Here is an 18604-nt window from a genome sequence, read left to right as displayed (position 1 = left end):
CCCTCTGCTGGCCAGGCTCTTCGGTATTCAACACCCCTTTCCCCCGGATTGCGCATGCGTAATCGTCCAAGTAACTCGGCCGTCTGCGCACGCGTTGGGAACGCCTCGGCATAGTTGGTATGGTGTCCGAGGCAGAAGGAGTGTCGGCTCCGCCCTTGTGACGAGGCGCCGGAGGAGCGGCCGCAACAGGCCCAACCCTTGGAGGTGGATGCAACAGAACAGGTAAGGAACCAAACGCACCGGGAACAATCTGCGCCGACTCGGAGCTAGGATTTTGTGTTTGGTTGGGCCGGCAGGCGGCGTTGATAGGGCCTGGCTGTTTCTGTCCACTGGCTGCAATTGCTGGAACCTCTGCCGGTTGTCGCCGCAACAGGTCTACATGGCGCCTCCAAGATCTCCCATCGTAGAGGAGGACCCTGTAAGAGCAGGGTCCTGTTACATCTGAGATCTTTCCGGGTACCCATTTTGGCTCCCCTGCAAAATTACGGGCAAAAACTTCCTCCCCCACTAGAAAGGACCTCGGGGGGGTGGAGGGGTGAAAAGGAGGGGAAGAGCAGAGGGGATGCAGGCGGTCCAAAGTAGACCTGAGGCGGCGACCCATTAACAGCTCAGAGGGAGCTTTTCCCGTGGAGGAACAAGGGGTGGTGTGTTGGGTACGGAGGTAGGTGTGGATGCGTTCGGGCCAGGGAAGGGCTGCCATACGGGCAAAGGCATCCTTTGCAGAGCGTACGGCACGTTCCGCCAGGCCATTGCTGGCCGGGTGGTACGGTGAAATTGGGGCATGGCGGATGCCCAGGGAGGTGAGGAACGAAAGGAATTCAGACGAGGTGAATTGGGGCCCATTATCGGAAATGATAACATTGGGCAGCCCATGTGTTGTGAAAAGGGAGTTGAGAACGCGGATTGTGGCGGCGGAGGTGGTGGTGGTCATGGGGAAGAGCTCAACCCATTTTGACCACGCATCCACCACGACCAGGAAGGAGTGGCCATCGAGGGGACCCATGAAATCGATGTGCAATCGACTCCAAGGGCCCATAGGTTGCTCCCATTCGCGGGGAGGAGCGGTGGGGGGGGCAGCCTGCACCCGCTGGCAGGCGGAGCAACCTTGCACATAGGAGGCAATGTCAGCATCCATAGACGGCCACCAGACATATCCGCGGCCCAGGGCCTTCATTCGGACGATGCCTGGGTGGCCGTCATGGAGGCGAGACAGTACAGAGGCACGCAGGGAAGAGGGAATAACGACGCGGGAGCCCCAGAGGAGGCAATCCTGCAATACTGAAAGTTCGCAGCGGCGGCGGAAAAAAGGCAGAAGGAGGGGATCCTTAGAGTAAGCTGTCCATCCACGAGTTACGGCGGCCATAGCACGGAGGACTACAGTGTCGGTCGCAGACGCCGCAGCTATGTCCGAGACGGACATAGGGAGAGACAGGTCATCAATGAGGCAGACCTTAACAGTAGGAGCCGGGTCGAGAATGGGAACTGGCAAGGGGCAGCGGCTCAAAGCGTCTGCGTGGGCTATATGGCCGCCGGGGCGAGAGGCAAGGGTGTAGGAATAGGCAGAAAGGAATTCAACCCATCGCAACATGCGAGGGGACAGGATGGGAGGGGTGGGGCGATCGCCGGCAATGATGCCTAGAAGCGGCTTGTGGTCTGTAATAAGAGAGAAAGGACGTCCATATAGGTAATGGTGGAAGCACTTTACCCCCGCAACGGCAGCCAGCACCTCCTTATCAAGCTGGCTGTAATTGCGCTCAGGCCTTGATAAGGTGAGGGAGTAAAATGCTATGGGACGTTCTGAGCCATCAGGGAAGGAATGGCTAAGGACGGCGCCCACCCCAAAGGGAGAGGCATCACAAACTAAGGTTAGTGGAAGGGACTCGTCGTACTGGGCGAGGACTGGAGGAGAAGTGAGGAAGTGCTTGACAGCCGCGAGCGCCTGCGTCTCGCGGCTGCTCCAGCTCCAAGGGGCCTTGGAGTCCAAAAGGCGGTGAAGGGGCTCGGCCAGGGAAGCTTTGTGGGGAATGAAAGAGGCATAAAAATTTAGAAGGCCCAGGAAGGCTTGTAGCTCCGCTTTAGATTGGGGTGGGGGGGGCAGCTAGGATGGCGTCAACTTTAGCTGGGTCGGGGTGGATGCCCGCGGCATCGATGCGGTAACCGAGGAAGGTAACGGCAGAAACCCCCAGTTGGCATTTTTCGGCCTTCAAGTGGAGTCCCGCAGCGCGGAAGCGCTGTAGGACAACACGCAGCGTCTGAACGAGCCCCGCAGCGTCGGGGGCTGCGATCAAGACGTCGTCGAAGTACGGGGTGACCCCGGGAATGGCATGGAGCAGGCGCTCCATTAATCCTTGAAAAATTCCCAGGGCCACACTGACTCCGAATTGCAGCCTGTGGCATTTGAATGCCCCGCGGTGGGTAACTATCGTCTGCGCAAGCGCGGTGGGCTCGTCCACGGGCAGCTGTTGATACGCCTGCGCGAGGTCTAGCTTGGCGAAAATGCGCCCATTGCCTAGGGAGTGCAGGACATGCTGCACCACGGGCACAGGATAGGGGTGCGCTTGCAGGGCTTTATTTAATGTAGATTTAAAGTCCGTGCAGATCCTCACGGATCCGTCGGACTTAAGGGGCACCACTATTGGCGTTTCCCATGGGGAGAAGTCCATGGGTTCCAGTATGCCTTGGCGGAGAAGCTTATCTAGCTCCGCGTCTACCTTGGCTTTAAGAGCCAGCGGCAGGCGGCGAGCCTTCAAACGGATGGGGGCTATGGAAGGGTCGAGGTTTAGGGAAATGGGGGAACCTGTATAGCAACCCAGGGAGGGGCTGAAGACGTCAGCGAACTCAGTTAGGAGAGAAGAGAGAGAAGTAGAAGAGGGCAGAGGAGAGGGAAGTAGGGAATGCACCCCCGCTATTGAGAGCCCTAGTGCCCTAAACCAATCTAGGCCTAGCAAAGAGGACAGAGGGTTTTTTACGATGAGAAGCGGCAGCCTGGCGTGGCGGGAACCATAGGTAACGTTAAAATTGCCACAGCCAAGCAAGTCAATGGGGTTCCCTTGATAGTCACGGAGGCGACAGTCTGGGGGCAATAGGCTAGAGCGCCGGATTTTAGGCAGCAAAGTGTGAAATGTGTCCCATGACATGATGGATCTAGCCGATCCCGTGTCCACCTCCATGGAGGTTGGCACTCCCTCTAAAGTTATTGGGAGATGCAGCTTACCTCGGCCCTCCGCAGAGGAAGAGGCCGAGTCCACCAGCCATTCAGGAAAAGCCGTGGCCGGGTCGCCAACGGTGAGGGAATTTTGGCGACGGCCAGGTAAATGGGCTGGATTACGGGGAGGGAGAGGAGGTTGTTGCGCGGGTCGTCTGTCAGGAGGCGCGGAACGGCACACGGCGGCCAGGTGGCCCTTTCGGCCGCAATTGTGGCAAAGGGCTTGACGGAACCGGCATTGAGAGCGTTGGTGGCGGCCGCCACAACTCAGACATTGACGTCCGTCTCTGGTGGAGAGTGACTGGAGGTGGTCGACGGTCTGATCGACTTCTGTACGGAAAGCAGAGGCTGTAGAATGCGCGTAGGAGGCGGAGGAAGCCGCGTAGGGAGAAGGCGGCACATAAGCAGCGTGAGGGTGCTGGCTGAGGTGGCTGAAATCCGGGGTGGATTGGTCAGCCATTTCATAGGCTCTGGCATCATCAACCGCAATTTTTAAAGTCAATTCTGGTCGTGCGAGAATGCGGCGATGCAGTTTTACGTCGCGGAGCCCATAAATGAACTGCTCCAGCAGCGCCTCTTCTAGGTCGCTGAACTCGCACAGGCTCGCCTCAGCTCGGAGAGCAGCGACGTACTGGACAATGGTTTGGCCCTCTTTCTGGATGCACCGACGAAAGTACTGTCGCCGGGCGAAACGGGATGGCGCGGGCTCGTAGTGATGTTTGAGGCGAGTCATCAGGTCGTCCCACGGCAGCGAGTTTACTGGTTCTGGGGCAGCAAGAGCCCTAGCAGTGGCGAACATCTCCGCGCCGCAATAGTTAAGGAAGATGCCGCGTTTCCTCTCCTGAGAGAGGCTGACGAGGTCATGGGCTATGAGGAAGCAGTCGAATCTTTCGAGAAACGCTTCCCAAGCCTCAGCCTCTGGCCTGAAAGGCGAAAAGGCGGCGTTGGTAGCCATTGGCGGCACTACGAAAGGTTCCGTGTCGCCCGTCCTCGTCGCCAGTGTTAGATCTGTAGTGAGGAGACTGAGGCAGCTGTCAGTTCAACAGGTTTATTAACAGAACAGGCTGACAGGAACGAACAAAACGCGAGCCGGCTGACAGCTATTTATACTTACAGCTGTCAGCTGGTAAACCAATAGGAACCCTTGAATTCTCCCGCCGGCTGGAGCGCGCGCCTTGGCCAATCAGAGGGCTTCCTTCAAACGCCCTCTGCTGGCCAGGCTCTTCGGTATTCAACACACAGATTCTGTTTTCATTTAAAATAGTGAATGATCAGTTCAAACTTAAATCTGGATATCCCTCCCCTCCCAGTTCATTTCAGTGTTAAGCTTATTCTTGACTTGGTTGATATTTATATCAAACATCATACAAATAGTAGAATACTCATGCCAAAGGAATAATGTGAGATGTTTAGATGTTCCTAGTTAATGTAGTTAATGTAGTTATACCAGGTATATTATCAAAGGGCAACGAAATCAAGCGATCCAGGCTGTTCAAATGGGTATAAAGATTTATTGTAAGCTTAAGGTCTCTACAAGAATCTGAACTACTAATACTCAAAGCAATCTGGCAGTAAATAAGGAATTTATGGTAGGCTGGAGTTACAGTAAATCTCTTGTAGGCACGAAGGGATTTATGACTGATTGTGTGTTTGATTCCTCCCTGGAACTCAATCTGGCCATCTCCTACATATATAGGGGCATAGATTAAGTGGATTGGAAGATATGAATGAACTTCTAGTTCTGGATCAGGATCATTGGTTGGGAATGGCAAAATACATATTATTAATTTTCAGGTAGAAATTCCCCAAAGCAGAAGTTGTGCTGGGACAATCTGCTGCATATTAGTACATACTTCATTAAACTAATCCTGATTTTAATAATAAAGAATTATTCTTTAATATAAGCAACTAAATGTGCATTTATTAAAAATGTAGTAATACAAAGACTAAGTGACTAGATATCACTCTTAACTGAAGGAGAATGTAGGTTTTGTAGGTTTAGATTAAAACATGTAGAAGAGGTCTGCTACAATTAAATCTGTCTTTTGTTTTTTTTTTTTTGAATTGTTATCCACAGACCCCTAAAGACAATGGAAGCATGTATTCAAGTGCCATAGTCTGTGCATGGAACAGTCATTAGTATAAGTAACAGAACAACTGTAGGTAGGCATTTAGCTTATCTGTAATTTAACGGCACAGGCATAGATGGAAAGAGGATTTTGCAGGTGTCTAGGCCAGATATACTCATTATCTGTTTCTCTGTAATTACATGATGAAAATAAAATTGTATATCAATAGTAAATGTTATGAACAATATGTTTAATCAAATGCAATCAAAACCAACTGTAGTCTGAAAAAATGTAATGTGCATAAGCCAACATCATTATAGATAATTGGAAGTAAATGTCCACATAAGAGAGGCAACACATAATTTAGTTACACATTTTAATTGCTTCTAGATATTGATGTCATCTATACATCTACAGGAAGTAAATTACATACCCATACCCTAATTGTTAACTCTTTGACCCTTTCTCTTAGAGAGTTAGATAAGGTGATTACAGTTTTATTTTAGCCAGCAATTTCAACAGCAGACACTTTTTAACTTGAACTTCAAACTCTTCTCTTCTCCTTTTAGCAGGTCTACAGAGGGATCTCACCTTGGCTCAGAATTACAGGTTGGTTATTAAATAACCTGCACACAAATTACTTATCTATCTTGAAGACTGACCACAAGGACCCATAATTAATAGTAACTTTGCTTCAGTTTAGCAATCAATTCCTAGAAATCCTTTTCTCAACCAGAGATCACCCCACACTCCATCCTTGGAAAATGGCATGCAAGAAAAGGTAGGAGATTGCTTCTAGTTCAAATGCTTTGGTTTTGCCCTTGATAAGCATTTTCCCCATAACAAAACCTTCCTTTGTTGAAGGTGGGCGGCACCAGCCATAATAATTTCCTGAACAAGGAGAGAGAGAGAGAGAGAGAGAGAGAGAGAGAGAGAGAGAGAGAGAGAGAGAGAGAGAGAGAGAGAGAGAGAGAGAGAGAGAGAGAGAGAAGTGTGGAAACCTTTTGCAGCTATTTAGCAGCCATTGGCTGACTAATATCAAGGGCATTTTGCAAATTTTGCCTTGCTTGCCCTTAAAGTTGTAAAAAGGAGTACATTTCAGAGAAACTGAGCTAATTAGATTTAAACATGGATCTATAAAGCCACAGGTTTATGTCCCTAGGTAGTTCAGTGGATTTAGCAAGGAGCATCTTTATCAAAAAAAAATATTTTTGATGTTTTTCCCCATGAAGAGACATCCAATCCAAATACAGGTCAATATGGTCTCTGTATCCTGACGAAGATTCCCTGGAGAAATAAATTCATCTAAATGAAATCAACTGTTACAAAGCATGCTGTTAGTATAGTAAGCAGAACACAGTTGTTCCATAGCATTGCCATGTATTCTGGATATGCAATTGGAGTATCGTATCATATACTTTTTACATTTTGGAAGCTTCTTTTCTTTGCCTTTGGGGTCCTGCAGCTGAAGACTGTGTGATCTTCCCCCATTGAATATGGAACACGTAGTCTAAATAAAATGTCCAACTACATTCTTGGACTTCGTTTTTTCAGTCTATAATTTTCGCATTTGCATTCCATCCACAGTGTGTCCTCAGTTCATATTTAGTGGACATTGGTCTACATCAATCTTATTCAAGGGAAAACTAATGGTCCTAAATTAAATGAGTTTTTTTGATCTAAGCTCAGTCTCCAGTGAACAGCAGTTCTTATCCGAAAAGCACTGCACATAAATCATCGTAATTCTTTGGTAAAAGTCCTGCTGGACTGAAAGAGAGAACATATGGATTTAATATCAGGGTTTAGCAAATATTTTCCTTCTTCCTTTGGTTGGTCCAAGAAAAAAAGATGTATCTCACATGACATGCTGAAAATGGTACATTACACTGACACACTAGCCAATGATTATTTTGAAAATAAACAAAACAAAATGTGCCAAAATATGTTAGCTTTATCGAAAAACAGCTAAATGGTACATATAGTTCAGTGTTGGTGAACCTTTTTGGCACTGAGTGCTGAAACAGGAGTGTGCATGTGCCAGAAACTGGAAGAGCATGTGCACTGGCCACCTGGTGTTCCGGTTTCTGGCATACATGCATGCACGAAGACCAGCTGGCCAGTACACATGTGTGCTCTGGAAACTGGAAGAGCAGCCGCCCAGTAGTATGTGGGCACTGAGAAGATGATCTCCCAGTTTCTGATGTGCGCATGAGTACTGACACCTGGTCTTCCAGTTTCTGTGCATGTAAAAAACAGCCGGTCAGTGCCCTGGAACCTGGAAGAGCAACGGTGCATGCCCAGAGAGATGGCTCTGCATGCCACTTCCAGCATGCCTGCCATATATCTATAAATATTTAGTTCAGACTTTGTCTCATCTCCACAAGCCTTTGCTATCACAGATATAGTTAATCTCACATCTGCCAGTTTATTCTGATTTTAATCATACCCAATTCTCATCAGACAATCAATAGATACTATTACCATCAGTCCCCTGAGGGCTACAGTCAATAGTAACTTGATAGTCACATTGTTCACATATTTGCAACTCACATATTGACTCAAAATACTAATGAAGGATTTAATTTTTATTGATTCCTATTTAATCGAACTTGATGTACCGAAAGAAGAGACTATTTGTATCTCAGGATTGAACTATGGAGTCCTTGGTGCTCTTTGAACATGGATATTTTCTTGCAGACATTTCATTAACCAAAATAGGTAACATCATAATAGGTTAGCAGTTTGGTAATGTCTGCAAGAAAACTATGTTCAGAGAGCACTAAGGACTCCACAGAACTTGATACACACAATCGCACTTTATGAAATATTTTTTCCATCAAAACATCTAAATATAAATATTTAGTTCAGACTTTGTCTCATCTCCACAAGCCTTGCATTCAGAACAAAAAAAAAACCCATTGTACTGTACACAAGTATACAATACACAGAGGTTTATATAAGAATGTAATTTGATAATTTAGGTTTCCATTATGTAGAGTTTCAAAGGTTAAAATCAGTAATTTGACCTGTATTTAGAGCTGAATTTGGAGTTGTTCCCGCAGTGAAATAAAACACTCCCTTCATGAAATTCATTTCATTTTAATCTGCCATAAATTAGAGGACAAATAGGTTATGGTAAAAATATGACATTATTTGATTAGCTGATAACAGAGTGGAATGACTAAGGGGGAAAAAATCCATCTCCTTTACCAGTCCCTGCATGTTCTTTAAAGTATGATTTCTCCAAGGGCAATATTTATGTAAATCATTTATAAAAGTTTCAGCAATAATATCCTTTACAAGAGACCATCGATGCTGGTTTTCAATAACTTTTGCTTGGGAGAAGGGAGAGAATGTAGCTATTGTCGGGTCAGTTCAGGTTGGTTGATCGATTGACATACTGCATAATAGTGCATATTATGGAGAGTTATAACCCTATGCACACAGACACTCACACAGAGATGTCTGTTGAAGCCAGCCCACTAGCTACAAGAGACTGCAGGAAATCTCTGTCCAGTATTAAGTGATGTACAGAACCTGCAGTTCATATGGCACTTTTCTCCACATGAATACCATACGCTTACAATAGAATCTGCTGAAAGCTAATAAGGCCTTCATTTATGCTAACCACTGAAAGGAAGATTACATTTTAAAAAAAAATAAGGAAAGAGAGCCCAAGAGAAGTAAGATTGGGAATCCAGATTTCGTACAGTGCATGGCTAGGCCACAACATGGAGTTTGGGAAGCATTAATTAACAATGAATCTCACCTCAGCGATGATCTTACTCAGCCTCTTAAAGAACTTTGTTGTTCCTCCTCAGCTCTAATGCCCTTGCAACTGAAAGAGCAACAACAAAAAAGGACTTAATACTATTGATCTGTTTTGATAAATTGTGGTAGGAAGAAAGAGGAAAGAGCCACACTGATCATTCTAAACATTAGATGGTGATATAAGAGCTAGTACATTATATCAGAGTAGGAATGGTAGGTGCTATTTCAAGAATACTCTCAGCATTTGCACAACACTAGAAAAATGAGGAAACTCCTACAGATGAAAATGTAGTTTTAAAAATATTAGACTGTGAAGAAATGAATAAGTTAACATTAAAGATAAAGGATAAAGAAGATACAGAATATTTTTCAACATGGGATTTGTTTTATCAATTTTTAGATAATAAATGTAGAAATTAGAAGTTGGAAGAATACCACTATGTATAAATAAATAATATCGTTATAACTATCATTATGTATAACGAAATTGATTCAGACAGTACAGTTTACGAAGCACTCATATATGTTAAAGAAAAATGTATAAATAATTTCTTTAAAAAAAAAGAATACTCTCAGTTATTGGAACTTTCTTTCAGCTGAATATGCCACTTAAGGTTATTGTTGTAGGGATGAAATCAGAGAAATCCCTATTTATCCTGTCTTGAGTTCCTGGAGGTAAAGTAGTTAGATTCATACATACATACATATAAACCCTGGAGGGAATTATATGACCCACATCTTGATTTCTTTGCCATTTGTTTCTTGAAAAGAAAATGTGCCTCACTCCAAAGAGAAAGAATATATTACTTGCTCTTATGCTTGATGGCCATATGTTCTTTTTTTTGAACAATTGTTTTATATATAAAAAGGGAGGAAAAATGGAAAATAACAGGCTTAGAAAGGTTACAGGAACAAAAGAGTTTTCTTATATAATAATCAGTACTAGACTTATATGTATTCTCATATTATCTTACACAAATGCATTTTCCTAGCTTTGAGACAATTTACTAAATAAATCAAATGAGAAATTGAACAGAGTGTATGTGCGTGTGTGTGTAGAGCTTTCAAATTAGTGTGTGTGTAGCCTTTTAATGGCTGCTTGGACTAAAGCAGTCTCTGCAGGTTTCTGACAAGATTTTGTAGAAGAGGTTTGCCATTGCTTTCTTCCTAGGTTAAGAGAGAATGATTGGCCCAAGGTCACCCAGCTAGCTTTGTGGCTAAGACAGGACTTGAACACAGAATCTCCTGGTTTGTGATCAAATCCTGTAACCATTACAGCACACTGGCTCATATAAATTAGTATATACAATCCAGACTTCTAAAGAACTCCCAGTTACGACTCCTGGCAATAAAACATTTTCACAAATGTAGAAAGAAATGTAAGTTATTTAGTTCTTTAGATCGTTATATAAGATGGAGAGCAGGTTTCCTTTATATACAGAACTATCAGGTTTTGCAATTATTTCATCTCTGTATGCAGCTTGAATGTCTATGAGAGCAGTGATCTTCCTGAGTGAATGAATATGTGAAATATGTCCAAAAGGAACCTACCGTAGCACTAAAGTACACATCAGAAAGTTGGATTTAAAGCAGAGGTGGTATTCAGCAAGTTCTGACCAGTTCTGGACAACCACTAGTGGAAATTTTGAATTGTTCAGAGAACTGGTGAATACCACCTCTGACTGGCCCCACCCCCATCTATTCTCTGCCTCCCGAGTCCCAGCTGATCTGGAGGGAATGGGGATTTTGTAGTAACCTTCTGCTGGAGTGGGGAGGGGATGGAGATTTTACAGTATCCTTCCCCTGCTACACCCACTAAGCCATGCTATACCCACCAAGCCATACCCACAGAACCGGTAGTAAAAAAAAATGAATCCCACCACTGGTTTTAAACATCTTATCCCCAGTAAGATGAAGTGAGCCATTTCTTCCTTGTTGACTTTGCTTTATGTGTTGAGAGATGCCTGCCCTTATTATAGCAATAGCAATGACTTTACAGCACTCTCTGGGTGGTTGTATATTGCCCTAAACTATCTTGGTCCTCATTTTACTGATATCAGAAGGATGGAAGGATGAGTCAACCTTGAGCTCCATCAAGATCAAACTCCAGGCTGTGGACAGAGTTTGCTTGTAATACTGCATTCTAACCACTGCACCACCAAGGCTCCTCACTCTTATACCCTGCTCTGATCATGTTTATTGGAAAAAGAATCACTCTCATTATTATTTTTGGATTTCAGAAGGGCGCATTTAACCTGCTTCCAAGTTGTCCCACCATGGGTACAAGCCACCCACTGTTTCCAAAGGATAGGAAGAGACCCTTTCCTCTACTCACATTCAGCCCACTGCAAATGAGACATACTATATCTTTGTGTTTTCTAGTTTCTAATTTTCCAGGATCTTTTTTTTTTCTGGTTTGCTCCCACACTTTTTTTCTACAGGGAATCTTTGACTTACAACTATTCATTTAGCCACCATTCAAAGTTAAAACAGTGCTGAGAAATGTCCAGTCCTTGCACTTATGATTGGTCCTTGTCATAGTTGACTTTTGACTGTCATAGTTTCTCCATTGTCATGTGATCAGAATTTGGGCACTTGGTCACCAGCATGTATTTATGACAAGTGCAGCAGCCTGAGATCACATGATCACCATTTGCAACCTTCCTAGTTATCCCCTCAACCTCCCCAAGCAAAGTCAATGGGGAAAGATGAATTCAATCAGTGACTGTGTGATTCACTTAATCATTGTGATAATTCACTTAAAAACCACAGCAAAAAAGGTTGGAAAATTGGGCACAACTCATTTAACAACCACCTCACTACCGTAACAACTTAAGTTTCTGTCCCAATTGTAGTTGTTAATCAAGGACTACCTGCATTTCATTTTTTTCTATTGAATTCTGAATTGATTATCAGTAGATGACCAGGCTGAGCTTAAGGGAGAGGTCAAATGCATCATCAATCATGAGTCCCTCTGTGCTCACAAGAGATCTACATCCAGCCTACTTTAATTCCTTTTACTCCTCTCTCCCTCTAATTTCTGTTAATAGTTCAGATTCTTGTAGATTCTTGTATTTGAACATAGGATAGGATAGGATGGGATGGGATGGGATGGGATGGGATGGGATGGAGTAGAGTAGAGTAGAGTAGAGTAGAGTAGAGTAGAGTAGAATAGAATAGAATAGAATAAAATAGAATAGAATAAAATAGAATTATTTATTGGTCAAGTGTGATTGGACACACAAGGAATTTGACCTGAGGTGCATATGCTCTCAATGTACATAAGGAAAATAAAATACATTCATCAAGAATGAAAAGATACAACACTTAGTGATAGTCAAGGTTAATAATGAGCTATCAAATTGTACTAGGAAACAAATAAAAACAATATAAATTGAAAGGTACAAGCAACTTAGTTATAGTTATAAGTGTGGAGAGATAGATACTAGGAAGGAAGAGAAGAATAAGGAGGCAGATTGATAGCAATTGTTTTTTTTCTGCAGTTCTAATTATCCGTTGAAGTCTATGTTTGTCTTGTTTGGTTGCAGAGCCAAACCAGACAGTTATGGAGGTACAGATGACAGACTCAATAATTCCTCTGTAGAACTGAATCAGCAGCTGTTTAGGCAGTTTGAGCTTTCTGAGTTGGCACAGAAAGAACATTCTTTGTTGTGTTTTTTAAATGACATTTTTGACGTTAGGTGTCCATTTTAAGTCTTGAGATATGATAGAACCTAGAAATTTGAGCATTAGTCTTCATCCAACAATGTGTTTGAACAGATATAGAAACTTTTCTTTTTTCTCTTTTTCTTTCTTTCTTTCTTTCTTTCTTTCTTTCTTTCTTTCTTTCTTTCTTTCTTTCTTTCTTTCCCAGGAGCACTGTTAAAATGTTGGCACTTTTTCTGTATTTTTTATACAGATTGTAAATAGGCTAAATGAGTAATAGTTATTTGAGCTATTTCAGATTTGGTGTGAAACCTTTTACAGCAAGACATTTGGACTGTTTGAAAGGTTGTGAAACCCTTCTGTCCCAAGTGACAGGAAAAATGATGAAATTGTTTATTGCTGGGCCTGTTTTCTTTATATTAAAAAAAAACCCAGTAAAGTTGGTACCTCAAGGAAAGAAAAATGGGAATTTTTCTTAATAGGTCTGCATGGTGGTAGCCATTGATTCTGGTGACATACTTGTTTTTTTTAAAAGTTTTACAGCAGAAGAAAGGCAAGGCCTGAAGTGAACCAAAGAGGGGGGGGGGAAGTGCCAGTAAAGGAGATTTTATTTATGGCCAATACATTTTGCAAAATGTGTCCCTTTCTCAAAGGTCCTTCTAGAATATCTGTAAAACTACAGATATTTCCTAGGCAAAATCCCTTTCAAATACAACTGTTAAGAATCGCTGCATCGTGATGCATTATTGACTTTCCTCAGGATAACTGTATTTTATACACAGTGGTGGATTATGGCTCACGGGTTCCCTAAGCACTGACTAATCTTGGTGCCCCCCTCCTTTGTATATACTGTACAAATCTTCATTGGTTTTTCTTTCTTTCTCAACTTTGTGGTGCCCCCTTGGGCCTGGTGCCCTAAGCACATGCTTAGTCTGCTTAATGGTTAGTACTCCACTGTTTATACACAATTCTAATCCCCTAATCTAGTATCAAGTCTAGATTGAGAATAAAAGATAAAGAGGAATCGGTGTACTTCAAGACATGGGGAAGGTTCTATGACTGGTTAGAGAAAGAAACTTAGAAAGGAAAGTAAGAGAAAGATATAGAAACCGAACAACACACCATTAAATGAAAAAAGGGGGAAGAGGGGGAAAATAAAAAAGAAAGTATTAATATATAAGTATATGTTCAAGAATCAGATATAGATGAAAAAGAGATGGGATATGATAATGAAGGAAAGGGAAGAGGAAATGACAAGTATAAAGTTATAATAGGGATTGTGGGAATACAATCCCGAAAATACACCAGTTGAGAGAGGAAAAAAGATAACCACAACAACAGAAAAAGAAAGGAAGAGAAGTGGAAAGGAGAAGAAAGGAAAGGAGAGGGAAGGAAGAAAGTGGAAAGGAGAAGAAGGCTGGAAGGAACAGAAAGAGAAGGAGAGAAAGTAGGAAGGGGAACAGGAAGAGAGGAGTAGGGGAGAGGTAAGGGGAAAAAAGGGGATGAAAGAAGAAAGTAGAGAATGGAGGGAAGGAGAAAAGAGAGGGAAAGTAGGGTGGTGATAATACAAAATAGGTGTATGGGATGGTAAACAAAGCAATCCCTTATGTATATTTTAATTTTTTATATGGAAAAATAAATGTGTAAAAGTGGTAAACATAAATACGAACATAACTATAATTGTAATTGTTTATAAGAGACCAAAAAAATAAAAAAAAACTTTTCCCCCCAAAAAGTCTACATTTAGATGTGATTTTAATTTCTCTAGTGTGTGTTTTAAACTTGCTTTAGTTCTGTAACCCCCCCCAAAAAAATACTACCTTGTCAGTGGATTTGAGATCAATTTTTTCTTCAACACCTTGTTCAGAAAATTACATATCATATCCAATGTTCCCTCTAAGCTGAGCGCCTGCGCGGCCACGCAGATAACAAGGAAACGCCGCGCAGAAGTTTCAAACTGCGCGCAGTGTTTTTTAATATCTTAAAATGTGAGTGAAAATAGCCCCCCTCCCTCCCTTCTCTCTGTCTGCACCGAACTCTCTCTTCCATGATTGGTGAAATCAAGGAAGATTCTGCCCGGAGACCGATGACGTTGCAGAATGGAGAATTCCCATTAGTCCTATGGGGCTCCATTGGTTCCTGGGAAAACGTGATTCGCTGGTTGTAGCCTGCTTTTCTCTGCATATCCAGGGTTTCTAAGGCATTGCATCGTCTGAAGCCCCGTTCTGAAGTGGGCAATCTTTCTGCGATCCCTTCGCTTTGGGGAGGGAACCAGCATGGAATTGGACTGTCTGAGCCAAAGGGGTCCACGCGATCTTGAGACTAGACTTTTGAGCAGTACCAATCCTTTCCACTCTTTCTTTTCCCTTTCTGTCCTTCTTCTATCTTCCTTTCCTTTTCATTTTTTCCCTTTCATTTCTCCTTTCCTTTCCTTTTTCCTTTCCTTCTTTTCCATTTCCTTTCCTTTTTCCTTTCCTTCTTTTCCATTTTCTTCCTTTCTTTTTTCCTTTCTCCTTTCCTTTCTCTTTTCCTTTCCTTTCTCCTTTCCTTTCCTTTTTCCTTTCTCTTTTCCTTTACTTTCCTTTCCTTTCCTTTTTCCTTTCCTTCTTTGCCATTTCCTTTCCTTTTTCCTTTCTCTTTTCCTTTCCTTTCTTCTTTCCCATTTCCTTTCCTTTTTCCTTTCCTTTCCTTTTCCTTCTTTGCCATTTCCTTTCCTTTCTCCTTTCCTTTCTCTTTTCCTTTTGTTTCTCTTTTCCCTCCCTTCTTCTTTTCCCTTCCCTTTCCCTCCCTTCTTAATCCTTTCCTTTCTACTTTCCCATTTCCTTTCCTTTTTCCTTTCCTTCTTTTCCATTTCCTTTCCTTTGTCTTTTCCATTCCTTTCCCTTTCCTTATTTCCTTTTCCCTTTTTTCTTTTCCCTTCCCTTTCCCTCCCTTCTTCATCCTTTCTTTCTTCTTTCCCATTTCCTTTCCTCCTTTTCCATTTCATTTCCTTTTTCCTTTCCTTTCTCTTTTCCTTTCCTTCTTTTCCATTTCCTTTCCTTTTTCCTTTCCTTTTCTTCTTTCCCATTTCCTTTCCTTTCCCTCCCCCTCCCTTCCCTTCCCTTCCTTCCTTCCTTCCTGGGGATCTGAGGGAGAGGGAGGGGATCCTTTTCCTCCTTGCCCCACCCTCCCCAACATCTGCTCTGATGGCAATTATGGCTAAAAAAAAATCAGGTGCTCAGGCATGAAAATGTGCCGCTCAAACACTATATTTTTCCGCACACACTGAAAAAGAATTAGAGGGAACATTGATCATATCTCACATATATGCCTTCAGTTGATATATAAGTAATGTGCTATTAAATATGTAAATGAGCATACTTTGTAAATGACAATTTTTATTGTTTTCATGCTAATTTTTAACACCTCAGTTTTGATATAATAGAAATCCAAAGGTAAACAAGATAGTGCACTAATATCCAGATGGCTAAGTTTAATATTCTTAATATCACTGTTCTAACATGGAACTGTGATTATATTTTTGAAAATCAGGTGGAGGGATGCTCATTTTGCATCTCAAGAAACCCAATAACATCCCAATCTTCCCCTTCCAATAGCCATGCATATAAAATCTCTAGAATTTGTATTTTTTTCATTATAAATTGCACAGACTTTATGATTTTTAATTAATGCATTTTAAGGAATTGTTGACTTTAGAAATTACTGCTCAATGGTTGGCTATAGATCAACCCACATTTTTTTTGAAAGAAAGCTTTCAATATTTAAAAAATAATAATTTAGGATTGCATATATCCTAACACTATTCTATAGGCTGAAGCCTTTGCAGCTGATCTTCCGGAAGTAATGTATAATTTATTTAAATTAATTTATTAATTTATTTAAATTAATTGTGTTTAAAATAAACGTGAATTGTATTGTGGGAAAACTCTAATATTCATCCCTAATGGCTGAGTTATCAGTACTGTCTAAATTATCTAGGTTAACTTCTCACTGGATTGTTGTCAGGAACTGTCTGATTCTTATTCTTTTACTTTTATTCTTAATCTTTATTAAATTTATATGCTGCCTGACTCCCAATGGAAGAAAGAAAAAGTGAAAAAAGTGATGTCAATTGTCCTCACCAAAAGCCTAATGAATAGCTAGGTCTTCAGGCCCTTCAAAACACCAGCAGGGTGGGACCTAGCTGGATCTTGGGGGGGGGGGAACCTTATTCCAGATGGCAGATGCTGCTACATAGAAGGTATGTTCTAGGTTTCTCCAGGTTTAATTGAAAGAACTTGAAATAGGTCAATCTTGCCACATTGTATTGGCTGGATATTCAAATTATCCGATTTGTCCTAAGTGTTGTCTTCATAGAAATAAAAGGAAATGCAAAGGAGAAAAAATATATAGCATCATTAAGGGAAAAAAATGTTAGCTGGAAAAAGGGAGAATAAGCATCTAAAGAATTGTACAGATTTCTCTTCACACTTAAGTGGTTCTGGATAAGGAATACTGATACCTGATAGTCATGTTGGTATTTTTATTCAACCATTTGCCTGCGTATGCGTACAGTAGTCTTTAAGTTACGATTTCATTGAACCCAGCAATTACAATCTTAAGTCTTCACAGTCTTAAGCAGGTCAGCATGATTTTGCAATCATTTTTTTTTTGTGGTGGTAATTCAGCGAACGGCATGGTTTGTGTACCTCCAAGGTCCCTTCCAACTGTATTGTACCTACTGCCTAACTGTGCATGTAGGATGGATTTCTATAATCACTCTGCAGTTTCTTGGCATAGAGCTGTTACAGATCCTTGTGTTTAGCAAAATTTTCTGAACAGATAACAAGGATGTCCATACCAGTGGATATTAGAAGGACATTAAAAGGAAGTAAAACTCTCATTTGCTTTCTCGCTGTGTGTGATTTAAATACTATATACCAGTAATGGCTAACCTTTTCCGAACTGAGTGCACAAAGTGTGCATGTGTGTGTGAATGCCCCGTGCAGCCGAAACCCCAAAGGGAAATGCGCACACAGCCCCTCACATGTGCCCCATCCCCATTTTCCCCACACACATGCATGCCTTGCTCCACACGTGTGCATTCCTCCCATGTGCACCCTCATGCATGTGTGTGTGTGCCCCCTGCATGCACCCTGCCCCTCCCCCCGTACATGCGCAGCAGAGACCTGAAGACCAGCTGGCCAGTGGGAGGTGTGTGCACATGTGTGGTGGAGCTGAGCTGGGGCAATGGCTTGCGTGCCCATGGAGAGGGTGCTGTGTGACACCTCTAGCACATGTGCCATACGTTCACCATCACGGTTATATACATTCAACAGTAGGTTTGAGATAGCAATGCTATATTCAGCTACCAGATGATGTCGATACAATTTTGATAACTCTTCAGGCTTTATTGTTTAAAATACAGAAGAATTGCACTATGTATACCTAACAGAGCTTATAACTCAGTATGTACTACTTTATATAACAATGGCTGCACTGACTTTGCAATAGCACCGTTCCTACTTTATTTTAAATGATCTCCTTGCATCCTACGGAAACATCCATGCAAGAAAAGTTTTACTGTTTAACAGATAAATTATTTCCCATTGCAGATTACTATAGTTCAGTCACATAAATTCCATTTCCCAATGCCTGCTTTCTTGTATGCTTTGAAATGCCTATTTGCTATAATTGTTCCATGAGCTCTGAAATCTAATATATATGTTGATCCCTTATCTGAACGATCCCTTAGGCAACATTTTATTTACTTTGTTAGAAGTAGCCATTTGATAAATTGCAATTCAATCTTTTTGACGTTCCTTTGAATTCAGGAAAATGTGTGTCCTGAGCAGACTTGTCAGGCAATTTCAGATGGATTTGAGTTGCTCTAAAAATTCAACAGTTGAGCATT

The sequence above is a fragment of the Natrix helvetica genome (assembly GCF_964273705.1).
Source record: "Natrix helvetica genome assembly, chromosome: 4".
NCBI classification, from domain to species: domain Eukaryota; kingdom Metazoa; phylum Chordata; class Lepidosauria; order Squamata; family Natricidae; genus Natrix; species Natrix helvetica.
This window is presented reverse-complemented; position numbering follows the sequence as displayed.